Source organism: Bos grunniens, chromosome 6, assembly GCF_055505025.1.
Source record: "Bos grunniens cultivar Pamir isolate PY7600 chromosome 6, Bosgru_T2T1.0, whole genome shotgun sequence".
In the NCBI taxonomy this organism is placed as follows: Eukaryota; Metazoa; Chordata; class Mammalia; order Artiodactyla; family Bovidae; genus Bos; species Bos grunniens.
The window spans coordinates 108,382,827-108,398,413 of NC_141170.1; the positions used below are offsets into that span (position 1 = coordinate 108,382,827).

Consider the following 15,587-nt stretch of genomic DNA (forward strand, 5'->3'; position numbering starts at 1 on the left):
ATCTTAAATCCTAAAAATAATTCATCCTGGTAGTATATTTATATATATATATAGTTTTACAAAAGAGGAAACAAGGTTTAGATGCTTTATGTGACTTGCCTAAGGCCAAGTTTTAGGTTCTTGGCCTTCTAAGGCCAAGAAGGCCAAGAGTTTCTTGTACTCCACTGCCCCCAGCATTTCCACCCTCTACTCATTTCTGTATGAGAGCAGAAATAATTGCTTTGTGTGGCCTCTCTGAGAGCATGAGTTTAGTAGTAGTGATAGTCGCTGTCGTGTCCAGCTCTTTGTGAGCCCATGGACTGTAGCCCGCCAGACTCCTCTGTCCATGGGATTCTCCAGGCAAGAATACTGGAGTGGATTGCCATTCCCTTCTCCAGAGGATCTTCCCCACTCAGGGGTTGAACCCCGGTCTCCTGCACTTTAGGCAGATTCTTTACCATTTGAGCTACAGGGAAGATACTTACATGAGCTTAGGGTGACCAAAAACTTTTGCTACTCTACATATACCTGCAAATGTCCTTGAAAACACTGTGAATATTAATTTTAGGGTTACAAATACCTTGCTTATAGTAGGAATTCATTAATAATGATAATCAACTGAATATGTCTCTTCTGTGAGCTCATAATTTAATATCTGCAGCAGCAGAAAAAATATGAATTCTAATTCTTTTGTGTTTTTATCTTACCACATTTTTTAGCAATTAATTTAAGATAACCATATAATTGTGTGTGTGTGTGTTTAAAAGAGCTCTAAACAGTGGGAAGAACACAATAGATACATCTATTAAGCACCACTATATAACCAGTTGTCCATTGTTGTTATAAGCCTTTTCAAAATGCTCATTGGCCAGACTTCAATACAAAACTATTCATCTTGTAGTCATAGACTGTAATTCTTAGGGTGGCTCTTGTAGAAGTTTTAATCTAAAACCTCTGCAGATGACTTTTATGACGTTTGTGTTAGCAATAATAATGACTTCAACTGTTTAATGTATATCTACTCTTTGACTGAGGTATTATCCACAGTACTTTATATATAGTAGATTTTTTAAACTCCCATCAATGTGACCTAAGTCCTTTCCTGTTTTCTATGTCAAATACTTGGAAAAGGAAGAGCAGGCTACTACTGCAGGTTTTCTTAATTGTAGAAAACATCTTAAGTGCATGTCTTTGTATACAGATATCTCAAAATCCTCTGCTTATAAACTCTGTGAAACTCAACAATGTGTTGTTAACAAAAGTCTTTTAATACAATAAAGGTATTCTGAATAACTTTTAAGATTAAATTTGAATGTGCTGATTGAACAAAATCAAAAGTCTCCAAGGGATATACGGTTTTAGCTTGCAGATATAGAATGCTTGAAAGAGTGTCACTGTGTTGCTCCACATAACAAGGAAAAAGATGCACACACTTCCCCTGCAGTCATTAGACAACTGAAGTCACAAGCAAAAAAATAAAAAATAAAAAAAACCAAACTTTAAATTTGGAGAAATATAAGCACCTGCAGGGAGAATAAAAACTTGAGAATCTGCTACGTGGAACAGATTTACTGGATGTTACACAAGTAGTATTCAGCTAGAAATGTTTTTTGTTGTTGTTCAGTCACTCAGTCATGTCTGACTCTATGACTCCATGACTGCCGCATGCCAGGCTTCCCCGTCCTTCACTACTCCCTGGAGTTTGCTCAAACTCTGTCCAGTGAGTCAGTGATGCCCTCATCCTCTGTGATCCCCTTCTCCTTCTGAGCTCAATTTTTCCCAGCATCAGGGTCTTTTCCAATAAGTCAGCTCTTCGCATCAGGTGGCCAAAGTATTGGAGCTTCAGCTTCAGCAACAGTCCTTCCAGTGAATATTCAGGACTGATCTCCTTTAGGATGGACTGGTTGGATCTCCTTGCAGTCCAAGGGACTCTCAAGAGTCTTCTCCAACACCACAGTTCAAAAGCATCAATTCTTCAGTGCTCAGCCTTCTTTATGGTACAACTCTCACATCCATACATGACCACTTGTAAAACCACAACTTTGACTATATGGACCCTTGTCAGCAAAGTGATGTATTTGGTTTTTAATATGCTATTTAGGTTTGTCATAGCTTTTCTTCCAAGGAGCAAGCATGTCTTAATTTCATGGCTGTAGTCACCATCCACAGTGATTTGGGAATCCAGGAAAATAAAGTCTGTCACTCTTTCCTCATCTATTTGCCATGAAGTGATAGGATCGGATGTCATGATCTTAGTTTTTTGAATGCTGAGTTTTAAGCCAAGGTTTTCACTCTCCTCTTTCATCTTCAACAAGAAACGTTTTTAAAAACTGCTAAAGACTGATTGTGGACTAGCTGGGTACATGAAGCTCCTGGGAATCACAGAAATAGGTAAATTTTCACTCTTAAAAACTTTTCTTCAAGAACCCCAAGGGATTCACAGGAAATATTGGTGAGAGTCTTGAAGAAGTTTTCCCTGTGGTGCTGTGGACAGAAATAACAGCTACTGCCAAAATAAGCCTAGATCCATTTTCCTTTTTTTCCCATATGGAACAGCAGACTTTGCTTATAGGGAGAATGCCAAGGGAGAAAGTAGCCTGGGACACTGGTGGATACCCACTGGATTGGGGACCAGAATAGCAGAGAGCACTGAAAATATGTCTTTATCTATCTTCTCTACCGTAGAAAACAAAGAGTTTACAGTGCAGGGAAAATGGAAACAAAATAATAAGTTGGAACAAAGGTATAAACCCATTGCAGCAGGAGGGAGAATAGGAATTAAACAAAACAGAGAGAGAAAGAAGCAAGGAAGGAAGCGAGGAAGGCTGAAAACATTATACTTGAAGGGTCAGGTTTATCCTCTATGCCCAGGGTTACTTCTGGAGAATGGATAGAAACACTGCTGCTGCTGCTGCTAAGTCGCTTCAATCGTGTCCAACTCTGTGCGACCCCTTGGACGGCAGCCCACCAGGCTCCCCCTTCCCTGGGATTCTCCAGGCAAGAACACTGGAGTGGGTTGCCATTTCCTTCTCCAATGCAAGAAAGTGAAAAGTGAAAGTGAAGTTGCTCAGTCGTGTCTGACCCTCAGCGACCCCATGGACTGCAGCCTACCAGGCTCCTCCATCCATGGGATTTTCCAGGCAGGAGTACTGGAGTGGGGTGCCATTGCACTGGTGAAGTCTAAAAGTCACAATGCCTTCTTAGGACTGAGGCGTACTCCGAATATCAGAGACTGACTTCCCTACCTCATATCTGTCACCATGCGAAGAAACATCAAGTAAAAACAAAAGCAGAATACATTTGGGGAAGCTGCAAGTGATGGAGTTTCTCTGTTTAGAACAACAAAGGGAAAATCTAGAATCAGATGAGATGTAAAGTCAATTAAGCAACAAAACATTTAATCCCAGCTCAATTTCTGACTACATGAACACAAAAACCCCACCAAAGGCTAATCAGGAGGACAGCATACTCATCTTTAAAATAAATAATATTTATTTTAGTTTCTATCTATCCCATACAATACGGCTGCATTTCAACTAAAATTTATATGATGTAAAAAAAAGTAAGAAAATCACAGTCAGAAAATAAAAAAGAATAAAAAGACCCAGACTCAGATATTACAAAGATATTAGAACTATGAAACAGAGAGTTTAAATTAAGTAAATACATATATAAAGGCTACAATGGACATGGAAGACAGCATGCAAGATCAGACAGGTAATTTCAGCAGAGGAAAAATCATTAGAAATATCAAAAAGAAATGTTAGAAATCAGAGACATATTAACATACCTTTGATGAGCTCATCAGTAGGTTCAAATAAGGAATCAGTAAGTTGAAAAATAGGTTATTAGAAATTATTCAGTCTGAAATGCAAAAAGAAATGGGGTGGGCAGAGGTATAGTGCATCCAACAACTGTGTGACCATAGCAAGAGGTCAATAGACAAACCGAAATCTCAGAAAAATAAAAGAGATAAATGGGGAGAATAAATGTGAAGAAATAATGGCTAGCGGTTTTCTTAGTGACAGATACCTATTTATAAACAAACAAGCTCAAGAGAACATCAAGCAGAATCAGAAGAAACAAACAAAAACTCTAAACCAATGCATATCATTCTAATTAACATAAAATACATATTACCTGAAAAGGAGTAAGTGTAACAACTATAGAAATACATATTACCTAAAAAGGAGTAAGTAACAGCTATAGAAAACTTATTAGAAACTATGCAAGCAGAAAGATGAGTGATACCATTAAAGTACAAACAATATTCAAAACAGCTCTTAGAACTGAGTATCCCAATACCCAGTGGAAATATTGGTCAGAAATGGGGTTTTTGAAGACCTGTTCTATAAGAAATATTAAAATAATATCTTCAGATAGAAATGATACAATGTGGTCAGAAAGATTGATCTACATAGAGAAATGAAGAGTACCAAACATGGAATAAATAAAGGTTAAACATCATTTTTCCTTATTTTTTGTTACTGTAAAAGATAGCTGATTGGTTAAAGCAATAAGACAAACAGTGCAGCGTGTGTATGTAATGTATACGAGACTGAAATGTATGAATTCCATAGCACAAGGGATGGAAGGTAGGAATACCAATTTTTGTAAAGTTTTTCAGGAAATAGAAGAGAGAATACTTTCTTGCTTATTTTATGAGGTCTGCATTGTTCTAGTAGCAAACACATTACCATAACAGAGAATTAAAGACCAATATCACTTATGAATGTAAAAGCAAAAGCCCTTGACAAAATATTAGCAATTTGAATCCAGCAATATATTAAGAAGATAATATAGCACAACAAGTTGGAGTTCACTCAGATAATGCAAAGTTGACTCAATATTTGAAAATCAGTTGATGTTATTTCACCATGTTATCAAACTGAATAAGAAACTCATAGTTTCATCAGTTAATACAAAAGTAAGCTTCAATAAAATTCAAGATTTATTTATGATAAAAAATTCTCTTCTAAGTTTGAATAGATGATAAATCTTGTAACCTAGTAAAAGACATCTACAAGAAAACATAAAAAGACAAAAAGGATGGTGAGAAACGAGATGTTTTCTCCCTAAGATCAAGAGCAAGGCAGAAACACTTGTGGCATTTCAACTTTACTAGAAATATTGGTAATTTTAATAAATCAAGAAAAAGAAATGAAATGCCCACTTGGAGAGGTAGAAATAAAACTACTTCCCCCTTCATGGAAGTCATAACTATCTGTGTAGGAACCTCCCCCCAAATCTATAAACTTTAAGAATAAACTGTATATTTAAATAGTCTCAAAGTATCATTTTAAAAATATTCATTACTATTTGTGGTGGTTTTACCATATACTTACAGATATTCTATATTTTTATCCTCCAGGAGGTAGAGCTTAATTACCTCTCCTTGAATATATGCCGGACTTAGTGACTTGCTCCCAATGAATCAAATATGAAAACTGAAATATAGTTACTTTAAAGTAGAGAAACCTGAAGGACACAACCTTACTCAAGAGATGAAGATTAATATCATCAGCAATAAACTGTGCTGATATCATGTATCCTCTACTATAATTTAAGAGAAAGGGCACGTCTTTCTGAGTATTTCAAATTGAATATGAGGGATATTCCACAAAATACCTAACTAATATTCTATAAAAGTGCCAGGGTCAGGGGAAAAAAGGAAAGACAGAGATACTTTCACAGATTAAGACTATGGAGATGTGATGACTGAAAACAATGTCGTATCCTAGATTGAATTCTAGGATGTAAAGAAGATATTTGTAAAAAAAAATCTGTTATAAGACTCAAGTCTGAGGTTTGGTTAGTAGTACTGCAGAAGCATAAATGCTAGTTGTATTAAATATAAAATAATTGTGTATGATGTGAATGGAGCTTCCATGGTGACTCAGTGGTAAAGAATCCACCTGCCAATGCAGGAGATGCAGTTCAATCCCTGGGTTGGGAAGATACCCTGGAAAAGGAAATGGCAATCCATTTCAAATATTTTCCCTGGGAAATCCCATGAACAGAAGAGCCTGGCAGGCTACAGTTCCAAGGGTCACAAAGAGTTGAACACAACTTAGTGAATGAACAACAACAACATACTGTGAATATTAAGAGAAACTGGGGGAAGGGTATACAGGAACACTGTACTGCACTTTAGTCTCTAAATCTAAAATTATTTCCCCAAAAAGTTTTTAGAAAGTCATGGAAAAGGAAAATGTACATCATGTCTTCACTAATAATCATGGCTAAATTCATGAATTCTCCATATCCACCACAGTTCAGGAACTCATCAGAAGCAATTAATACACTGGTATTCTAGCATTCAGGTGACTATAATGAACAAATAAAGAAACTTTTGACTTTAAGGCCCCAAAATCAAGGTATGATTACCTTATGCCTATTTAGAAGAGAGCAGAAATTTATTTAAATAGCAAAAATAATTAAGTTGTAGTAGTAGAATCAAAAGACTATTACTGAGTCCTATACAATTTTGAGTTTTAAAAATCATTTTTATAAAAAGTTTTTATGTTAGTGTACCTAATTAACTTGTATATAATTTCAATACTGGAGTAATTTTGGAAATCACTTAAATGTCTTAGGTATAACAACAATCTGAGACTCTGTGCCCTGGGAAACAATCTTCTGATTAATAGTCTAAATTTTTTTCTATTTTTTTTTTTACAGTATATCAGTTAGTGACAACTTTACATAGTGATTCCAATTACAAACTACTTCAGTAAAACAGACTAGTTCAGTTCCATATTCCATCCTACACATGATGAATAAAGTTGTACATGTTTCTTAGCATATTTTGATTACTTTTTTCATTTATTATTAGATGATAATGATGAAGAAGATGAGGATATTTTCTCCACAGAGATAGAAAATTGAATGATAAAACATGTAAATCACTTAGAAGAATACATTGCATGAAGTTTAGTTGCTGTCATTAAGTAATATTCCCAAATGCTATGTACTGAACTGTGTTCCCCTACAATCCATATGTTGAACTCCTGACTCCCACTGTGACTGTATTTGGAGAGAGGACCTAAAGGAGATATTTAAAGTTAAATAAACTCATAAGCACGGGACTCTGACCTGATAGGAATAGCATCCTTCTAAGAAGAGACACAAGAATGTTTGCTCACTCTTTCCCTCTCCACATGCACTCACCAGGAAAAGCCATCAGAGGATCCAGAAAGAAGGTGGCTGTCTGCAGGCTAGGGATAAAAGCCTCATCAGGAACTGAACCATGCTCGAACCTTGGTCTTGGACTTCCCAGCCTTCAGAACCACGAGAAAACAAATTTCTGTTGTTTAAACCACACACTCCATGGTGTTTTATTAAGGCATTCCAGCCAGATGCACTAAAGATACTAATTAGTCTCCAGGAAATGCTTCTTGACATTCCCACACTGTTTATGTTCTATCTTTGATTTGATCCCAAACATTGTGATGAGTGTATCATTATGAAAAGCATAATGACTAAATGTGCTCATGGATAACATTCAACCCAATAGTATCAACTAAAAAAAAATAGGACTGTAGTCTGCCAGGCTCCTCTGTCAATGGGATTCTCCAGGCAAGAACACTGGAGTGGGTTTACCATTCCCTTCTCCAGGGGATCTTCCTGACCCAGGGATTGAATCTGGGTCTTTCTCATTGCAGGTGGATTCTTTACCATCTGAGCCACCAGGGAATCCCTTCTATAGGCCACCTATTATAATTACTGCATTTCTGCAGCAGTCATAATTTTTCACATTGTTACATAGAGCTTCCCTGGTGACTCAGTGGTAAAGAATCCTGGCAATGTAGGAGACTCAGGAGACTCTGGGTTGAGTCATGTGCTAGGCAGATCCCCTGGAAAAGGCAATGACAAACCACTCCAGTATTCTTGCCTGTGAAGTCACATGGATAGAGGAGCCTGGTGGAATACAGCCCATGGGAGACACAAAACAGTTGGACAAAACTTAGCAACTAAACAACAACCTGTGCTTGAAGAGCAAATTCAATCACTTACAATAATTCTCAATTTTTAAAGATTTGTAGTTTTCTATTTGTTACTTCAGTGTGATTTGCATATTAAAATACTATTTTTGTTTTGAATTCAGTATTATTTTAAACATTAAAATTTTCTCAGTTGAACTTTTATGCAAATTTACAGGATAAAACTATTCAATGATAAAAACAGCAATACATTTAGAAGTTGGGACAGTTTTGCTTGCTTTCTTTGGTGCATAAATAAGTAATAGTTTGTTACAGTATAAACTCATTTCAATTATATGCAATCCAATAGTCTTCTCCAGCACTGCAATTCAAAAGCATCAATTCTCAGGCACTCAGCCTTCTTTATTGTCCAGCTCTTACATCAATACAAGACTACTGGAAAAATCGCAGCTTTGACCATATGCACCTTTGTCGGCAAAGTGATGTCTCAGCTTTTTAATACGTTGTCTAGGTTTGTCATAGATTTTCTTCCAAGGAGCAAGCATCTTTTAATTTCATGACTATAGGCAACATTCACATTGATTTTCGAGCCCAAGAAAATGAAACCTGAAAGCAGGTAAGTGGTGTCCAATATACTACTGGGGAAGAGCAAAGAAATATCTACAGAAAGAATGAGGAGCCTGAGCCAAAGCGGAAATGATGCCAGTGTTTTGCATATCTAAATATCTGATCATCTGTTCTCTGTAACTCTTCAAGAGAAAGTGTTTGTTTTAAAATGTTTCTTTATTATGAGATTAAAAATAAGATTAGTAATACATTAATAAGCACAATATTAAATCTAAGTCATGTTTTACTATTTCTGCATAGCATGTTTAGAATAAATGTATCATCCAACACAGAAGTAATTTTCTTTTTAATAAAGCATGAACTTTGGGCCTGGTCTATGATCTATGTTTTCCTCATGAACATGTCTGGCATAACCCACGTGGAATGTTAATCCAGCTGAATTTATTGGACATTTTGGTGAATGGAATAACTCAGGGATCTGCATTAATCAGGTGATTCTGAAGAAAAAAAACATTAAGACAAGATATATCCATTTATTCATTTTATCAAGTCTTTGTTAAGAACTTTATATACAATTTGCTGTTCTTGGTTATAAGGACAGAGCAGTAAAAACAAAGTTCTATCTTAATGGGCAATACCTCTGATAATTCAATGTTAATAAGGTTTAAATGTATAAGGCTTCCTTATATTATATGGAGGGATAATGCATTCATAAAGACAATCATATAAATTAATTTTTAGTTACTTGGCTAAAGGTAAGATGGTAATATAAGTCTACAAAAAGACAAATCGAGAGAAAATCCTAAATACCAGAGTGGAACAAAATCCATATATAGCTCATGGTACATTTCATTTTTGTCTCACTAAAACTGACTCACCAGAATTCTACATAAAAGGGGGAAATTAATTAGTGCTATTTGATATGCAGATGACATCACACTTATGGAAGAAAGTGAAGAGGAACTAAAGAGCCTCTTGATAAAAGTGAAAGTGGAGAGTGAAAAAGTTGGCTTAAAGATCAACATTCAGAAAACGAAGATCATGGCATCTGGTCCCATCACTTCATGGGAAATAGATGGGGAAACAGTAGAAACAGTGTCACACTTTATTTTTTGGGGCTCCAAAATCACTGCAGATGGTGACTGCAGCCATGAAATTAAAAGACGCTTACTCCTTGGAAGAAAAGTTATGACCAACCTAGATAGCATATTCAAAAGCAGAAACATTATTTTGCCAACAAATGTCCGTCTTAGCAAGGCTATGGTTTTTCCAGTGGTCATGTATGGATGTGAGAGTTGGACTGTGAAGAAGGCTGAGCGCCGAAGAATCGATGCTTTTGAACTGTGGTGTTGGAGAAGACTCTTGAGAGTCCCTTGGACTGCAAGGAGATCCAACCAGTCCATTCTGAAGGAGATCAGCCCTGGGATTTCTTTGGAAGGAATGATGCTAAAGCTGAATCTCCAATACTTTGGCCACCTCATGTGAAGAGTTGACTCATTGGAAAAGACTCTGATGCTGGGAGGGATTGGGGGCAAGAGGAGAAGGGGACGACAGAGAATAGATGGCTGGATGGCATCACTGACCTGATGGATGTGAGTCTGAGTGAACTCCAGGAGTTGGTGATGGACAGGGAGGCCTGGCATGCTGCGATTCATGGGGTCACAAAGAGTCGGACATGACTGAGTGACTGAACTGAACTGAACTGAATATGCTTATTTTTAATTTCAGTAGAAGCCCATTAAGGTTATATTTTTCTTCTCATCTTTTTCAACATCAGTATCATCACTTTGCATCATTACCATTTACAGTGTCATTATCATCATCTTCATCAGCATTTTTATTGTTTTTCATTAAACATATATTGAATTTTACTGGGTGGTTAACATATTTTGTGCTAAAGGTACAGTAGAAAAGGTCTCCCTACAAATTCATCTCAATAAATAATTCCCCAATTCATCTTACTGATCAAAGCAGTTTTAATATATTTAAGATTCCTCATTATTATCATATCTTGTATCAAAAAGTGAAAGTGAAGTTGCTCAGTTGTGTCCAACTCTTTATGACCCTATGGACTTTAGACCACCAGGCTCATCCATTCATGGGATTTTCCAGGCAAGAATACTGGAGTGGGTTGCCATTTTTTTTCTCCAGGGTATCTCTCCAACCCAGGGACTGAACTTGCTTTTCCCTCATTACAGCCAGACTCTTTACCGTCTGAGCTGCTAGGGAATCCCAAAACAAGGCATCTTGCATCAAATCCATCAGCAAATTCTGTCTCTTTTGTTACCAAAATGAAACTGAACTTTCTTCTTTCTATAACCTGTCCTGCTGCTGCTGCTGCTGCTAAGTCACTTCAGTCGTGCCCGACTCTGTGTGACCCCATAGACAGCAGCCCACCAGGCTCCGCCATTCCTGGTATTCTCCAGGAAAGAACACTGGAGTGGGTTGCCATTTCCTTCTCCAATGTACGAAAGTGAAAAGTGAAAGGGAAGTGAAAGGGAAGGGGTGCCATTGCCTTCTCCGTAACCTGTCCTACCCAAGTTCAAATGCCCATGACCTCTCCCCTGAACTATTGAAATACTTACCTTACTTTTCTGCTTCCACTCTTGTTTCCTACATGTCACCTTCACAGTAGTTGAATGCCTTTCTTAAAGTGTTAATCAGATAAGGTCCTATTCCTTTCTGGACTCACCAGAGTCATCTTCACCATATTGTATTAGGTATCTGCTGTTGTAAAAAAATGACTACATGCTTAGTAGCTGAAAACAGTGTGGATTTACTATGTCAATTTGGGAGTTCAGGTGTCTGAAACCGGTTTCACTGGGCTAATATCAAAGTGGGTGTACTTCTGTGCTTCTTGCGGAGGCTCTAGGGAAAAATCTGCTTCTTTGGCTTTTCCAGCTTCTAAAGGCTGATTTAGAAGCTTCTAAAAGCTTCTAGGGCTTCCCTTGTAGCTCAGTTGGTAAAGAATCTGCCTGCAATGCAGGAGACCCAGGTTTGATCCCTGGGTTGAAAATATCCCCTGGAGAAGGAAATGGCAACCCACTCCAGTATTCTTGCCTGGGGAAACCCGTAGACAGGGGAGCCTGGCAGGCTACTGCTCATTGGGTCGCAAAGAGTCTGGCACAACTTAACGATCAAACTACCACCAAAGGCTGCTCATATCCTTGGCTTATGTCCTCCGTGCATCTCCAAAGCCAGCAATGGCCAGTCAAGTCTTTTTCATGCTACAGCGCCCTGACCCTGACTCTTCTGCCTTCTTCTTCCATATTTAAAGACCATTGCCATTATGTTGATTCCACTCAGAAAATTCAGCTTGCGGTCATCTGACTAATAAACTTAATACTATTTTAAATATTAATTCCCCCATACCATATGACAAAATATCCACAATTCTGAGGAGTGGGATGTGGATGTTCTTGAGGATTATTACTCCACCTACCACACACATTTATTATAAATTCATATAAGCCACCCTTGGTGAACTTTCTACTTTTCATGTCATATTTATTTTGTGCCTTCATTGATACACTTAAGTTGTTGTAATCTCCTTTTTGTTATTTGAAAAATGTGGATTTCATTCATTGGCAGGGATCTTATATCATTTCTTCTTTCTTCCCTGAGGAAAATTGTTCTCAAAGATGCATGCTTTAACTTCTCCTTTGTGTTATTTCATTTGTTGAAAAGTGCTATATACAAACATTATTAAGAGTAAATACAAGAATTCTCATTACAAAGAAAACATTTGTTCTATTTCTTTAATTTTGTATCTATGAGATGATGGATGTTCATTAAACTTAAAATATTTTATGATGTATAATAATCATAATGCCATACTTCTTAAGCTTATATAGTGTTTTATGCTGATTATATCTCAATAAAACTGGAAGAAGAAAAAAATAAAAAATAAAAAAAGTCCTTCACTAACCAACCTATGTAATACAATATTCTCTAAAAGTATCCTTTCCTTACCCTGCTTTACTTTCTTCATAAAATATATGTACTTATTTCTTTTATTACTATCTGAGTCCAACATAAGAATTTAAGCACCATCAAGGCAGAGATTCAGTATGTTTTGATTTACCTCAGTGTGCTTATTAACATCTAAAAAAGTGACTGTTATAGAACAAGCACTCAAATGTTTGTTATATAAATGGAAAGGTGTACACATGCTTGGTTTTCATGCTCAGATCTATGGTAGGTATTTCACATTTGATATATCACTTCATCTTCGTGGCTTTTTGATGAAGTAATTTGTCATTTATATTTTATAACCCAAATAACCACTGTTCAAATAAATGATTTTTTCTGAGTCTCCACAGTAGCAAAACTGGGATACTTACTCATATATGTCTGCTTTCATATTCCATATAGTTCCACAACAAAGTCTATGCTGTTCCACTATATTATGCTACTTTGTAGAGATATAATGCATATCCATGCCTTCCAGATGACTACAATTTTATTTGAGATGTTAGATATTTAATTTAAAGGATAGATATCAAGGTACAATAATTAGACTGTGGAAGAAATAGTAGAGTATTTGTTACATAGTATGTTTCCATACAATTTTATTGAATACTTGTTGAAGAAAAATCAAGTGCTTTAAGATTCCAGAGAAACTACAAAGGCACTAAAAGTTTGAGATAACTGTGACATCTTCAGAAGGAGGTACATTTGAACAGCATAAGAGTATACAGTTTATGCACTTTGCCTCACCACTCTCATTTATGTATTATCTGATGATAGCATTGGTAAGTGAATTTACCTATATTGAGCATCCTGATAAAGAACAGAGAGACCCTGCTCATGATTCATTTAGGATATTTTATAGTACAGTGATTCTCCACTCTGGCTTCACATTATAATCATATAATTTGTAAGGGAAACCTTACAAATACTTCCCCAAAGTAACTCCCCCCATATAAAGATTTAATTGGTACCAGAATCTTCAAAATTTCCTCAAGTGCTTTAATGTTTAGCTAAGCCTGGGAACCAATGCTATAGTATATGTGCCCTGAGAATACTTAATAAAGGCCAGGGTCTGCATTCAGTAATAGAAATGCTTAGACTTAACAGGTTAATGGTTACCTTAAACTATGATTTGTTGAAGAGAGGAGCTTTAATAAGAAACATTGTACTGCATTCAATCTAATTTTTTTATATAATAAATGAATACATAATTTAATTTAGATATCCAATAACTGAGTCATGAAAAACCTATATATATCCTCCCATTATTTAATGAATATAAATTATTGGGTTTTATGTATAAAATGATCTTTTCATGCCTTCAAAATAAGGTATGACTTCCTTTAAACTTTTCACTGGCGTAAAATTCCCAGAAGCAATAATTTCTTTTGTTTTTCCTGGGTAGAAGTTTTAACATATGTATCTCACAGAAGTAGTAATTTCATTTAAAATGACAGATGGGATACTGATGTAGAAATCTGAACAACTGAGCACAGACATGTTAAGTGTCTTAGGTCATTCTACTGGTTCCACTTACTATTCTTGAGAGAATGCTTCTTCTAAAACCTCTGTAAGTAAGGTATGAATGCAAGCTATTTTCACTATTTTTGGCTTTTTAAAATAATAATCATTTTCCTGTAAAGCCAGATACACTGAGTGGCAGAATACAACTTAGCTTTAATAAAAAACTATTATATTTTAATACTTTTAAATGCTATTGTAATTATTATCTCCCCAGCCAAAGAGGTACTTAGTTACCTTAGTAAAAAAAAAAAAAAAGATTGCTTAATTAAATAGAATAAACTGAAGGTTATATAAAGAAAAGTAATCATAAACTTTTCATGGAATATCACTGAATATCTGAATATGGTCACCACTTATATTTATAAATAATAACTACATAAAATAGCAAATAGCTCTAAATTAATATAAATTCCTGTTTCTGCTATATGGTAAACATTAGAGTCAAACACTATTTAAATTTGTGATTTGCTTAATAAATAATCTTCATTCCTTTCAAGTTTTACATATTTGCCTTTCCTATTATATTAAGACTCCTCATTAGTCTGCATGTTCTGTCACTATTTCTCAGATGAGCACTCCTTGACGTCAATGAATGGGTCTCTGTTGACGAATCACATTTGAATGCATAATCAAAAGCCAAGAAGAAAAATTTCATTCACAATGAAGACTGAAGTGAGGCAGGGCAACAGCATGGGCTGTTTCAGGGTTTTTAAAACCACAGGTTCTCTGTGAACTTTTCAATGTAATTGTCTGTAAGTCACTTACTTAAGCAGCAGACTTTTACACATAACATCCTTACAGAAAAAGCATAAATGAGAGTATACTTGAAATTATCACCTAAAAGTTGACATCAAATGGCAGTACCTATGACTGAAAAGTGAGAAACAGTGAGAAAAAAAGCTAGAGCTATAGATTTGGGTGTATGATTAACCAGTTATCAAGGTAGAAAAATACTTCATTGCTATAGCAAAGGGGCAGCAAAATGGACATTTTGAGATTAACTCAGCAGGTGCAGAAACCAGTCAATGCCTTCAAGCAGCTGCTCTGTACATGTCATTGGGAGTAAACGTGGACTTCACAAACACGTCTGAAAGAGGAGTCCAGCCAAGTGAATGAATATTTGACCTCCTACTTATTGTTTCTTTTCTGCCATGTCTCTTTAAGTATAAGCAGACTACTCACAGAATCATTTCAGGCTACACTGTTTAAGTCTCTGTTACTCAGCTGGCCCCTCACCAGGTACTTGACTTAGTTATGGATAATAATGCCTGTGGTATTGTTCTGAAAAGGAAAAAAATAAAAAAAATATTCTGACATGGTCTTTCTTGCTTGGATTTCATTTTCCAATAACGAAAGTTGAGCTGCAGTTTCATTATCAAACTCAACCTTAAGGTTGTCATAAAAACTTAAAAAAATACTTTAATAGATTAATAAGACCTGAAATGGAAGTAAATTTAGGATATTTTACTTGAAACTTTGAATTTTGTTTTCCATTTTTTCCTTCCTCTTTTCTTCTTTTTACCCTACTACTCTTCTCTCATCACCTTTTTTTCTTTCTTTATCAACTCCTGCTCTCCCAAATATTTCAAGTCCTTTTTTTCT

The 15,587-nt window shown here is 35.9% G+C and overlaps 1 long non-coding RNA gene across 17 annotated transcripts in view; it reads right to left on the minus strand.

Moving 5' to 3' along the window:
* LOC147371186 (uncharacterized) overlaps positions 1-15,587 on the minus strand; it is a 316,584-nt gene that overhangs the window by 26,929 nt on the left and 274,068 nt on the right. For 2 of the 17 annotated variants that reach the window (XR_015166265.1, XR_015166266.1), the window contains one exon: positions 13,032-14,585. The exons of 10 other annotated variants lie outside the window; for them this stretch is intronic. This is a non-coding gene — a long non-coding RNA (uncharacterized LOC147371186). Of the gene's footprint in view, positions 1-3,769; positions 3,844-7,149; positions 7,260-8,867; positions 8,987-13,031; positions 14,586-15,167; positions 15,267-15,587 lie in introns of those variants that run through there. 5 more of the 17 variants (XR_015166268.1, XR_015166270.1, XR_015166263.1 and 2 more) reach the window with 4 other exon arrangements.